The sequence below is a fragment of the Lissotriton helveticus genome, chromosome 1_1, assembly GCF_964261635.1.
Source record: "Lissotriton helveticus chromosome 1_1, aLisHel1.1, whole genome shotgun sequence".
Lineage (NCBI taxonomy): Eukaryota > Metazoa > Chordata > Amphibia > Caudata > Salamandridae > Lissotriton > Lissotriton helveticus.
The window spans coordinates 736,047,969-736,060,927 of NC_136057.1; the positions used below are offsets into that span (position 1 = coordinate 736,047,969).

General features: G+C 49.3%; 1 protein-coding gene across 3 annotated transcripts in view; it reads left to right on the forward strand.

The window, feature by feature from the left end:
- The first annotated feature begins 469 nt into the window (after positions 1-469).
- Positions 470-12,959, forward strand: part of LOC144816539 (uncharacterized) — a 1,138,385-nt gene continuing 1,125,895 nt past the window's right edge. For all 3 annotated transcript variants that reach the window (XM_078674268.1, XM_078674269.1, XM_078674271.1), the window contains exon 1: positions 470-609. The gene's annotated coding sequence lies outside the window, so the exon portion shown is untranslated. The remainder of the gene's footprint in view (positions 610-12,959) is intronic.

Here is a 12,959-nt window from a genome sequence, read left to right on the forward strand (position 1 = left end):
ATAAACTGCACAGTGACAGGACAAGTCAGCATGTTCCAAAGGCATGACATTCGTAACCAGTCTTTGGCTTTACTGAGACACCAAACAGAATCCTAATGACGGTCCCTCATGATAGAATACCAAAAGCATTTGGCAGACACACAAAGCTCCTTGGTAAGAAACATCGAGAAGCCCGACTAAAGTTAGGAGATTGAACCCGGTCCCAGGCTGCTAACACTGGTACCGAAGTTGTCGGATACATGTAAATCTCTTCCGAATAAAATCTGCAAAAAATGATGAAAGCTCGTCGCCCGCTAGTGCCCTTTAAAGGGATTAACATTCCTTTCATCCATGCTCTAAAGGCTTAGAGTCTAAGCACTTCCTGGTAGCACAACAACCAATCCCACGGCTGAACAGAGGCTGAGTAGGCGGGATTTCTTTCGAGTAAGGTGACCAATGAAAATAGAATTGTAGGCATCTCGGCCAATCTTAACCCGCCATACAAATTTAGAATTTTCGATTGGCTTTGGAGCCCGCAGGTGCTTTTCCCGAGTCGTCCTCCTGCAGTCGGTGGGCGCCGCCCAGTTTGGACCGTGCATCGGGCGGGACTTTATTGGACGTCCAATCGAGGTGAGTAACCGTAAGTTATTCACGGACTGCTGTTCTGTGCCGTTCTGGGTGGGAGAGAGAAAGGAAGCGCAGACTAGGGTCCTAGGTTGTGAGAGTGAGTTACAGTTCCTCCCGGGCTCTCATTAACTTTACTGCCGAGAAACTGATAGATTTCCAAAAAATGCTTGCAAAACTCTCGTGTGCAAAGAACTTGAATCTTTGTGATGCAATTCCTCCTTACATTAGAAGTGGGCGAGGCAACAAGTTCACAGGGAGAGCCGAGCCATGGGTCTGGCTTGGTTCTAGGAGCCCGTGTAGGAGCCGAGCACTGGAAATGTTTCAAGTTTAAATCATACAACACACATCACGTAAAAATATGGTGCATTCTCTTCAAAATGTTTCCAAAAATCAATTTCTTTACCACGTGGAAACTTTGATATTAATAGGGTACTTTATAGCACTTTCTTGGTGCTTTTCTATATAGCGTTTACTATACCTAGAGGTGTCAGAGCGCTTTACAACAGAGCGCTTTACAATAGAGCGAAGTGAATTGCATAAGGAACGCGAGTGACATGGTAGTAGTTAACATCACTAATATGTTGGTAGCTCTCATGAGTGTCATAAACAATCAGGGACATGACCTGGGATCAGGGGACGTGTGCCTGGTGGGGAGCTTGGCAAAACAAGCATTTTGCAATGCAATAGGTCTCGCATTAGGAAAGTGTGAGCTATTGGTATTGTAAATGACACATTTTTTAAATATGTGTTGGCTTTGAAAATATATAAATGAATAGCATTGTTATTCACAAAGCCAATAGCTTACACTTTCCTAATGCGAGTCCTAATGGCTAAGGCAATGCTTGTTGGTAGCAAGCAAGGACAGTGCTGTTGCGGTGCTGAGTGATGATGTCGTTGGGCTGAGTGATGTGGTGGTGCCCCTGAGTGGTGTGGTGGTGCCCCTGAGCGATGTGGTGGTGCCCCTGGCGATGTGGTGGTGCCCCTGAGCGATGTGGTGGTGCCCCTGAGCGATGTGGTGGTGCCCCTGAGCGATGTGGTGGTGCCCCTGAGCGATGTGGTGGTGCCCCCGAGTGATGTGGTGGTGCCCCCGAGTGATGTGGTGGTGCCCCCGAGTGATGTGGTGGTGCCCCCGAGTGATGTGGTGTGTCCCCGAGTGATGTGGTGTGGTGCCCGAGTGAAGTGGTGGTGTCCCGAGTGATGTGGTGATGTCCCAGAGTAATGTGGTGGTGTCCCCGAGTAATGTGGTGGTGTCCCCGAGTAATGTGGTGGTGTCCCAGAGTGTTGGAGGGTGGAGTTGGATTTGGAGGGTGGAGTTGGAGACCTGTGGTGGTCTGTTCGAAAGCTGCACGCGCCGGCCGAGCGTACCTCTGTCCCTGGTGCTCCGCTGAGGCGCGTTGCCTGTGGGTCGTGGCTGTCGGGCGGCCGGGCTTAGCTCTGCTGTCCTCCATCAACACCTGCTTCCGGCTGGCCGGGCTTGGCTCCGCCGGTCGGGCAGGACAAGAACTACAGCCCCCATCAGCCCTTGCTTCAGGACGCCTCCCCCACCATCACTGCACAGCGCCAGGAGGCGCATAAAGACCCACCCACTGCTGAGGACCGGGTGGGGGTCTGTTCGAAAGCTGCACGCGCCGGCCGAGCGTACCTCTGTCCCTGGTGCTCCGCTGAGGCGCGTTGCCTGTGGGTCGTGGCTGTCGGGCGGCCGGGCTTAGCTCCGCTGTCCTCCATCAACACCTGCTTCCGGCTGGCCGGGCTTGGCTCCGCCGGTCGGGCAGGACAAGAACTACAGCCCCCATCAGCCCTTGCTTCAGGACGCCTCCCCCACCATCACTGCACAGCGCCAGGAGGCGCATAAAGACCCACCCACTGCTGAGGACCGGGTGGTGGTCTGTTCGAAAGCTGCACGCGCCGGCCAAGCGTACCTCTCTCCCTGGTGCTCCGCTGAGGCGCGTTGCCTGTGGGTCGTGGCTGTCGGGCGGCCGGGCTTAGCTCCGCTGTCCTCCATCAACACCTGCTTCCGGCTGGCCGGGCTTGGCTCCGCCGGTCGGGCAGGACAAGAACTACAGCCCCCATCAGCCCTTGCTTCAGGACGCCTCCCCCACCATCACTGCACAGCGCCAGGAGGCGCATAAAGACCCACCCACTGCTGAGGACCGGGTGGTGGTCTGTTCGAAAGCTGCACGCGCCGGCCGAGCGTACCTCTGTCCCTGGTGCTCCGCTGAGGCGCGTTGCCTGTGGGTCGTGGCTGTCGGGCGGCCAGGCTTAGCTCCGCTGTCCTCCATCAACACCTGCTTCCGGCTGGCCGGGCTTGGCTCCGCCGGTCGGGCAGGACAAGAACTACAGCCCCCATCAGCCCTTGCTTCAGGACGCCTCCCCCACCATCACTGCACAGCGCCAGGAGGCACATAAAGACCCACCCACTGCTGAGGACCGGGTGGTGGTCTGTTCGAAAGCTGCACGTGCCGGCCGAGCGTACCTCTGTCCCTGGTGCTCCGCTGAGGCGCGTTGCCTGTGGATCGTGGCTGTCGGGCGGCCGGGCTTAGCTCCGCTGTCCTCCATCAACACCTGCTTCCGGCTGGCCGGGCTTGGCTCCGCCGGTCGGGCAGGACAAGAACTACAGCCCCCATCAGCCCTTGCTTCAGGACGCCTCCCCCACCATCACTGCACAGCGCCAGGAGGCGCATAAAGACCCACCCACTGCTGAGGACCGGGTGGTGGTCTGTTCGAAAGCTGCACGCGCCGGCCGAGCGTACCTCTGTCCCTGGTGCTCCGCTGAGGCGCGTTGCCTGTGGGTCGTGGCTGTCGGGCGGCCGGGCTTAGCTCCGCTGTCCTCCATCAACACCTGCTTCCGGCTGGCCGGGCTTGGCTCCGCCGGTCGGGCAGGACAAGAACTACAGCCCCCATCAGCCCTTGCTTCAGGACGCCTCCCCCACCATCACTGCACAGCGCCAGGAGGCGCATAAAGACCCACCCACTGCTGAGGACCGGGTGGTGGTCTGTTCGAAAGCTGCACGCGCCGGCCGAGCGTACCTCTCTCCCTGGTGCTCCGCTGAGGCGCGTTGCCTGTGGGTCCTGGCTGTCGGGCGGCCGGGCTTAGCTCCGCTGTCCTCCATCAACACCTGCTTCGGGCTGGCCGGGCTTGGCTCCGCCGGTCGGGCAGGACAAGAACTACAGCCCCCATCAGCCCTTGCTTCAGGACGCCTCCCCCACCATCACTGCACAGCGCCAGGAGGCGCATAAAGACCCACCCACTGCTGAGGACCGGGTGGTGGTCTGTTCGAAAGCTGCACGCGCCGGCCGAGCGTACCTCTGTCCCTGGTGCTCCGCTGAGGCGCGTTGCCTGTGGGTCGTGGCTGTCGGGCGGCCGGGCTTAGCTCCGCTGTCCTCCATCAACACCTGCTTCCGGCTGGCCGGGCTTGGCTCCGCCGGTCGGGCAGGACAAGAACTACAGCCCCCATCAGCCCTTGCTTCAGGACGCCTCCCCCACCATCACTGCACAGCGCCAGGAGGCGCATAAAGACCCACCCACTGCTGAGGACCGGGTGGTGGTCTGTTCGAAAGCTGCACGCGCCGGCCGAGCGTACCTCTGTCCCTGGTGCTCCGCTGAGGCGCGTTGCCTGTGGGTCGTGGCTGTCGGGCGGCCGGGCTTAGCTCCGCTGTCCTCCATCAACACCTGCTTCCGGCTGGCCGGGCTTGGCTCCGCCGGTCGGGCAGGACAAGAACTACAGCCCCCATCAGCCCTTGCTTCAGGACGCCTCCCCCACCATCACTGCACAGCGCCAGGAGGCGCATAAAGACCCACCCACTGCTGAGGACCGGGTGGTGGTCTGTTCGAAAGCTGCACGCGCCGGCCGGGCGTACCTCTGTCCCTGGTGCTCCGCTGAGGCGCGTTGCCTGTGGGTCGTGGCTGTCGGGCGGCCGGGCTTGGCTCCGCTGTCCTCCATCAACACCTGCTTCCGGCTGGCCGGGCTTGGCTCCGCCGGTCGGGCAGGACAAGAACTACAGCCCCCATCAGCCCTTGCTTCAGGACGCCTCCCCCACCATCACTGCACAGCGCCAGGAGGCGCATAAAGACCCACCCACTGCTGAGGACCGGGTGGTGGTCTGTTCGAAAGCTGCACGCGCCGGCCGAGCGTACCTCTGTCCCTGGTGCTCCGCTGAGGCGCGTTGCCTGTGGGTCGTGGCTGTCGGGCGGCCGGGCTTAGCTCCGCTGTCCTCCATCAACACCTGCTTCCGGCTGGCCGGGCTTGGCTCCGCCGGTCGGGCAGGACAAGAACTACAGCCCCCATCAGCCATTGCTTCAGGACGCCTCCCCCACCATCACTGCACAGCGCCAGGAGGCGCATAAAGACCCACCCACTGCTGAGGACCGGGTGGTGGTCTGTTCGAAAGCTGCACGCGCCGGCCGAGCGTACCTCTGTCCCTGGTGCTCCGCTGAGGCGCGTTGCCTGTGGGTCGTGGCTGTCGGGCGGCCGGGCTTAGCTCCACTGTCCTCCATCAACACCTGCTTCCGGCTGGCCGGGCTTGGCTCCGCCGGTCGGGCAGGACAAGAACTACAGCCCCCATCAGCCCTTGCTTCAGGACGCCTCCCCCACCATCACTGCACAGCGCCAGGAGGCGCATAAAGACCCACCCACTCCCTCGTCCCGCGAGGACGCGCGCGGGACGCACCGGGCTAAGCCCGGGCAAAGGGCGGGCCCTCTGAGGCCCTCAGAGACCATAGGAGACCGGGCCGGGCCACCCCCCTGATATTGACCTTTTCCTGCTTATTGAAGGTATTCAATTCCTCCTTGACTTATATAGTAAATAGTGGGTACCAGGCCTGATGGAGGTCAAAAGTAAAAGTAGGGTGGCGGTCAAAAAAACACCTATGCTCACCCGCTCAACTACCAGAAAACAAACTTTGGTGCCAACCCCTCTGCCCACCTTAACTGCTATCGATAGGATGCTGCAACAGACAATTGGTGTCGTTGTCAACGCTATTGAAAGTACGGAAAGAAGATTATCACTACCAGCTAGTATGTGTTTAATAAATCAAACATCATTTACTGATAATACACATGTTAGCGTTCCAAATGAGACAACAATGTCACATGATTCACTTCTATTGGAATCATTCGCAGGTTTGCCAAGGTATGACTTAATACAATCTGATGTACCACAGCTTTCAGATCCCACTGTTCCCTGTACTAGGGAGACTAGACTGTCTATAACACCTGACCTATCAGCCAGCACATTACCACAGCCCCTAATATCTAGTATTGTGTCTGTAACTAATGGGGATTTGGATGGCTATGCTACTAATTCTGTCATTCCAACTGTACAAATCAGTGATATCAGTCTGTCAAGCAGTGAGACTGACTGTGAGCCTGTACCCTTAAAAAGGAAATTAACCCAAAGTCGAAATAGGTTAATAATAAACAAACAGACTAAAATATATAGAAGGAAAAAGAAGAGGGCTATACAAACCCTAGAGACCAATGAAAGAGAAGGTGTGATGCAGCAGAACAGTGGAGGGAGACATGTAAAAGATATAAAATTACTGGAAATGCAGGCTTCTAGCAATGTCGAGGCAGTTAAAGAATGTCTCGAGAAAATGGTAAAGGTTTGCATTGCACCAGTGATGGAATCTCTGGAAATTCTAAGTAAAAAAATAGAAAACCTAGAGAAATTGAGAATAGCTAACTTGGATGTTCTAGAACAACTGGGTTTACAAGTTAGATCTCATTCAAGTAATTTAAATTCTGGGAATCAGAGTAATGGTAAATTAAGTGCAGTAAATCGTACTCCTAGTGTGCCCACTATGAAGGGAAATCCGGTACCCTCTACAAGTGGAAGGCAGAGGCCAACAACCACTGTTCCCAAGGTAATACGAGGGCAAAAAGTAGATGGGGCCCAAAGAAACACCAATGAACCCACCCCCACCTACAAGAGCCTACCTGTATCAAGGCGTCATATTGATAATGTCATCCCAGCCACTATCAATTTGCCACCTGATTGCAGACCATTTGTAGCGATACTTGCGAATGTCCCCAAGTTGCTGCCTAACCAATTTGAAAATCAAGAAACCTTGAAAAATAAGACCTTGTATTGGTTGGTGAAAAATTGCGGGTTCCCACTACGAGGCGCCGAAGAGATTATAACTACACAGAGGGTAGGTTGGGTAGGGCCTAATAAAAAGGAGATAGACGGGGACTGCATAATTATAAATTTTAGGACTACAGAATGGGCGAGAGATTCGATTTTACATGCACCTATGCCATCGAATCACGAATACAACATCACACTGTTCCCACTTGATTATTTTTATAGGAACCAGTCAGGAAGACAAATCATTACACATAACTTCCAGCATCCAAGAGCGGCCTTTAGTAAATATCCTAATGTTGTACCTATTTGTCCCCCCTTACTGCCTAACCTGTATGACAACTTCCTGGTCCCAACTTCTAATAGATTCCAGCTGCTCAGCTCACTTGAGGAGAATGATTGACTGAGCGATCCATCTTTGACACCGAGTTCTGGAAGTACTGTAATAGGTGATACATTACCTTTTGAGAAAGAGCTGGGTGATGAAAGTTGTGTAAATAATATAACTGAATCACAATCAATTTCATCACATACTATGCTATGTATAGGCAATGTTGTAGATAATGAACCAACTGTAACCAATGATAATGTTAATGTTACTCCGACTGTAAGATTAGAGGCTTCAATCTTGTCCTATCACCTCGAAAGTACTGGGACTAAAAATGCTGATTCCCTTGTATTTAATAGTTGGAATATAGCCGGAATTACTTCTAAATTATGTACCCCATTTTGGGATAATTTCATCATATGTGGTTATGACATCATTTGCCTACAAGAGACATGGCATACTGGACTAATAGAAGTTGAAGGTTACACCTCTTATAATGTGGCAGCAGTAGCTTCCAAAGCTGGTAGAGCTAAGGGAGGTCTACTGACTTTGGTTTCAACTAAATTGACAGAATTTACCCTTGGGGAGCATTCTATAGTTTGTCAGCATGCGTCTATATTGCGTCTAAAACATAGCTATGGTAGGGATCTAATTGTTGTAAATTTTTATAATAATATCGTGGGCCCTAAACGTGATATGATTGTTCCCGATGTTGAACGCGCTATTGAAGCCGCAATCACTCTCTCTAAGAATAATTTTGTAATTCTGTGGTCAGGTGACTTTAACATCCAAGCCTGCAGATATGCTCGGAAGGGGATATGTGGTCACCACGAGGATTATGTAGAGGGTGACAGTGTTTATGTTAATCATTTCCCGCATAGTAATTATGGCAGCGCACTGAATAATTTAATAGCCAAGTTTAATTTGGAATTGCTTGATTGCACAAAAAATAATAATAATGAAATTTGTCCAACTTTTAGGGGGAGAGATGCCCATACCAATATTGACCATATTTTGGTGTCCAGTGGTTCAATTTTCACCAATGTTTGGGTAATAGAGCAGCCTGTGAGTGATCACAACAGCATCTCTGTGGAGTTAATGGGTTGGGGTCAAAGGTTTGGAGGTAGCTAGTTCCAACTTCTAGTCTCATTACCTGAGAAGGATTGTGCCATAAGTCTTTCCCTTTCGAAAGTTGGAAGTTTGAGCAGTAGATTTTCAGCATTGAGTGGAGGTCTGGAGCCGCCTGATATTTTGAGTTTGTCATCCAGGTGGAAGAAGTACATGCTATAAGTGATAATTTTGTACAGGGAGTCTAAACTCACATCTTTGAAACTGCGTTCATACATGATAATGAAAAAAAGAGTTTTGGTGAAATATAATATGTACTTAATATCTCACAATCTAAGCGAGGAAGCCGCTGTTTATTCATGTTTTCTGGTTTTACTTTGTACAAATCAGCCAGCAAATGTGGTATTTATTTATCTTTCCTTTTTATTAAGCTTTTGATTTTACATCCTAGAGCATTTTCCGGCAAATGTTAAATATAGCGTAAACGCCACTTGGAGGGCGATCACTTTACATGAGCCCGGTTGTTGTCATGCATTGTTGTAGGCATTTGAAGATTACATGATTTGCCCAGATTCACAGGATGTTAAGCAGTCGCCAAGACTCAAACCTGATTCGTCAGTTCCAAAGTGTGCTGCTCTTACCATAACGCCCCCGGTAGAGGTAGGGTGGCTGCAAAGCTCGGCTCGTTATGGGCTCGAGGTTCCAACAGGACCGTGAGCTGAGCCAGGATTCAGGTTCGAGCCTGGCTCGAGCTTTCAGTGTCTCTCACATCTGTAGTTTATAGATCATGTTTTATTTCATCTTGTGTAATCCAAGAGACTACTGCCTTTTTTCAAGATGCTGTGTTTTTGTAGTCTTTGCATACAGCTTATTACTTTTGGTTAGTGCACACTTTAAACGGAGTCGTTTCCAGGTGTCTTAGTGGTTGTTTATGAAGGCGCACAAGTGAGATCTCTAATGTTGATCATCACCACACTTCTAGAGTTCCGAATGGCCCTCAAGACCTGGCTGTTCAGTAGCTCCGGGACCTGCAGGCACCTGGATACCCTATTGGGTGATTAGCTGGGCTTTATAAATCTTGATTGATTGAGGCAAAGGAAGTGCCAGTTTCTCACTGTGCCCGAGAGTGAGTTTTAAATAATGACTACATGTACATTCAGTCAGTGCTTTAAATGGTCAGGTACTGTCGGACACGGAGTACCTGCACTCCTTTAATTTAAAAGGGGGGTACCTGCACTTCTGCAGTACATTTAATGTGAACGTACCCACAGTTCTCAGGAGCGAACCGGTATTCTAAATAGTGTGTACCTGCACTTCTATATTTCCATTTAAAGTACAGCAACCAATCCTTGGCCTTTCTGCAGAACGCACAGAGTATGGCCTATTATGTGGCAATTGTAGAAAAGTATGATATGCAGATGGAGCATTTTTTAAAGCTGTGGGGAGAAAACCGGGCTTAAGCTGCTGGCAAAATCTGCAGAAGAAGAAAGTAAGGTGAAAGCTTGAACATGAGTGTCTACGAAATTTAAAATACCTGCTTTCATCTACATTAATTACAATGACTTCACAGTCTCTTGTCTCAGAATTGAAACAATTACAATTCGAATTATCTACAACAACATCATTGTTGTTTGTATATTTGATACAGCTAACAAGCATTAGCAAAACCGGTTAGTCTGGTTTATTTTAGGTATCTGCATTTATTGTGGTCTGTCATGTTTGGATGACATACTAGTCAGGTGGCACGCTGTGTGAAGCACAGGACTTCTGTTTACATATTTTAAGTTGCCATTAATTGCAGAAGCCATCCATTTGGGAAATGATTCCTAGTTACACGTCTTTGGCCAATCTCCTTTCAGAGGGCTCTTCCACCATTGTCATGTCACCTAAAGCTCTGGTTGGTCTTTGTCGCGTTCTGCTCTCAACTGAGCCTGACTGATCTTTGGCTGCCTCCCATGTTCCTGGGGCTCAGTCTGGACGGGACAGCCTGGAATATTGTGGGAGGGGCACAGCAGTATACGGAGTGGCAGTTCTGGTGTCATTTTTGGTATTTACTGACACTAGATATTCAGTTTATAAGGTGACACTGTTTTGATTCACAGCCTGCTGCTACGGTGACTGCTTCCTGGCATGTGATAACGTATCAAGCTTTTTTGGCATGACTGACAGGGCAGGCCCTATTATGTCATTGCACTCTGTAGGTGACATTCTGCATGGTACCCGCAACCATTCGCATTCTTCATGGTACCCATACCTTGAAAAGTTTTCATGGTGCTGATGTTCGAAAGGAGGTGTACATCTTCATCGGTAAACCGTCCATATTATTTATTCCTTTTGTCTTACTATTTCTGTAAAAACATTTTTCTTTGTGGAAATACAATATTTACTTAGCCATGTTCCACCATATTTCTTTTCTTGGCAATACATATAACTTTTTAGAGTAGAAAATAAACTGGAAAAGTGATGATGGTATTCGAATGTTGTTTTGACAATAAATGGTTAAAAAAAAACCTTGACTTTTGACTGGTGGTGAGCCATGAGATTTAATAAAAAAGTAGATATAATACAACTATTGTTGATTTTTTTATAGGTAATAACTCGACGGTTAGGTCATGTATTGTAGATAACTTTACTATAGTTACTGACCTCAAGCTGATTATGTCCTATTGTGTTTAGTAGAGGACGTAGCGTCTCTCCTGATATTTTGAATTTATGATATAGATTAACTGAGACAAAGGCACATTCTTCTACAGCGACCTCCTTCATTATCCCCACAATCCTCATGCATGGTGACTGTTAGAGAACACTTTGACAGTGCAGTTGCTTCCTGTGGTATTACAGGCAATTACTCTGATTTGGATTTGCTTAAGGTTTTTCCATTTTCTCACTTTTCAGTTATGTCTACTTACGTTTGTGGCCAATGCTTTTTTTTGTAGAGTTTTATATAGCGCAAACTAGACCCGAAGATATCGGGTATCAGAGCGCTTTTAAATGAGCACCAGTTTCGTTACACAAGGACGCATTCATTCCATTTTTAGGTCTTGTCTGCAGACTGCTTTTACTTTTCAGTTGTCGAAGACCGATGTGGACAGTAGTAGAACTTTGGTGGACTGTGGTTCAGCCCTTTGGTTTGTTTTCTTTTCAATTTTAATTGCTTCTTGATTATTCAATGGTTTTCTTCCTTCTTGTGTTTTTCTCTCCCCAGACCAAAAGACACACAAATGATGTCCATCGGGTGTCCTTTTAGGTCTTGCCTCGCGAACGCAGCGCATGCGTTGCTTTGCCTTGGCGAGGCTATTGTTGTCGGGTTTGCTAGCGAAGGGAGACAAACCATGTGCGCGCATGGACAGGCGATGTGCACATGCATGGCGTCTTCTTTCTGCCTCACACGCTCCCACGCTCCCACCGTGCGGTCACACGCTCCCACCGCGCGCTCACACCCTCCCACCGCGTGCTCACACCCTCCCACCGCACGCTCACACCCTCCCAACACACGCTCCCACCACGCGCTTGTTTGATCACTTGTCTACTTTCCGTGTTCTTTAGTGAGGAGCACACCCTTTCACATGGTGCCGTGTAACCATAACAACGTTCTTCAGTTGTTTCTTGTGGTTAAACTCCCGAGCGTCCGCCTAGTAACGAGTAGAAAGGTGAGTATTGCTGCTGTGACAGACATTAGCATCCTTTCGATCTTTTTACCTGTGCAAATTCTCCTAATTTGTGTGAAATCGAGAAATGATATCTCCAAAGTCTGCTTGCTCCTCTCTTAAATTTTCGTTGTTGCAGCGCCATGCCATTTAAAAAAATTGTTTTAAATGCGTTGTCTGCAATGTTAATTCTGGTGATTGAATAAACTTTATCTGCTTTTCCTTAACTTCTGAGGTCTACTGAAACGAATACAATAACACAGTTGCTTGGAGCGGCACACTTGGTTGTAGAACGCATGCTTTCGTGATAATCGTACACTGTTGAGGGGTGACAGATGGTAGCTATTAAGTTGAGGTGGCAGCAGAAAGACTTCTATTCAGTTCATGATGGCAGATGTTACCCTCTCTCCCTCTGTAGGAGAGGGTATCAGTCCTAGTCTTGGGTCACTTTTCCTTGTGATAATCATGTTGGTCCTCTAAAGCCCAGAAAGCAAAATGTGAGAGAAGGAGGTATAAAGAAAGACAGTGAACAGTACAATTAGGAGTGTTGAATAATTCAGGCAAGTAATCAAAGTATTTCCCATAGTTTTCTTCATTTCATGCATAATGAGGTATGGATGCCTCATGAACATAAAGTTCTTTACGATCCCCGACATCAGTGATTGGAAAAATGACATTTACGCCCTTATGCATTGTGAAATTTAACCAGCAATGTGTGTTGGTTGTTCAAGGCGCAACGTCAACTGTTATAGACTCTCTCACTTTAAATTGTACAGCATAATGCTTTCTTTCTTAGGAAGGTGTCGCTTCCTTCTGGAAACAAGTGTGTGGATTCAATAAGAATTTGGGAGTGTTCAGATAGATTAGATTCCCTATAGTGACACTAACAAGTTTAAATTGGCATTAGCTTCCAGAGGAGACCACTGTAGTTTGTTTTAACAGCATGATGATCTGTTCTTCAGCAGTTTCCAGCCACCAAATTGACATAGTGCCAATTTTGATTTGGGGGGACCGCTTAGGAATATTTGTCTGGGACCACTAGTTTGAAGTCCTTCCCGGGGGTGAACAGTTTCTTTTTTTTCCTGTCATAGTTGGAATTGAGTTCCTTTTTAGGTTGAGCCTGAAAAGCTGTTTTGACCACTATGGGGTGCCATGGCTTGCGGGCAGTTGAATAGTACAGCTCCGCTGACCGAATAATAAACATTTTTCTCAGGTGACCGGCGGAA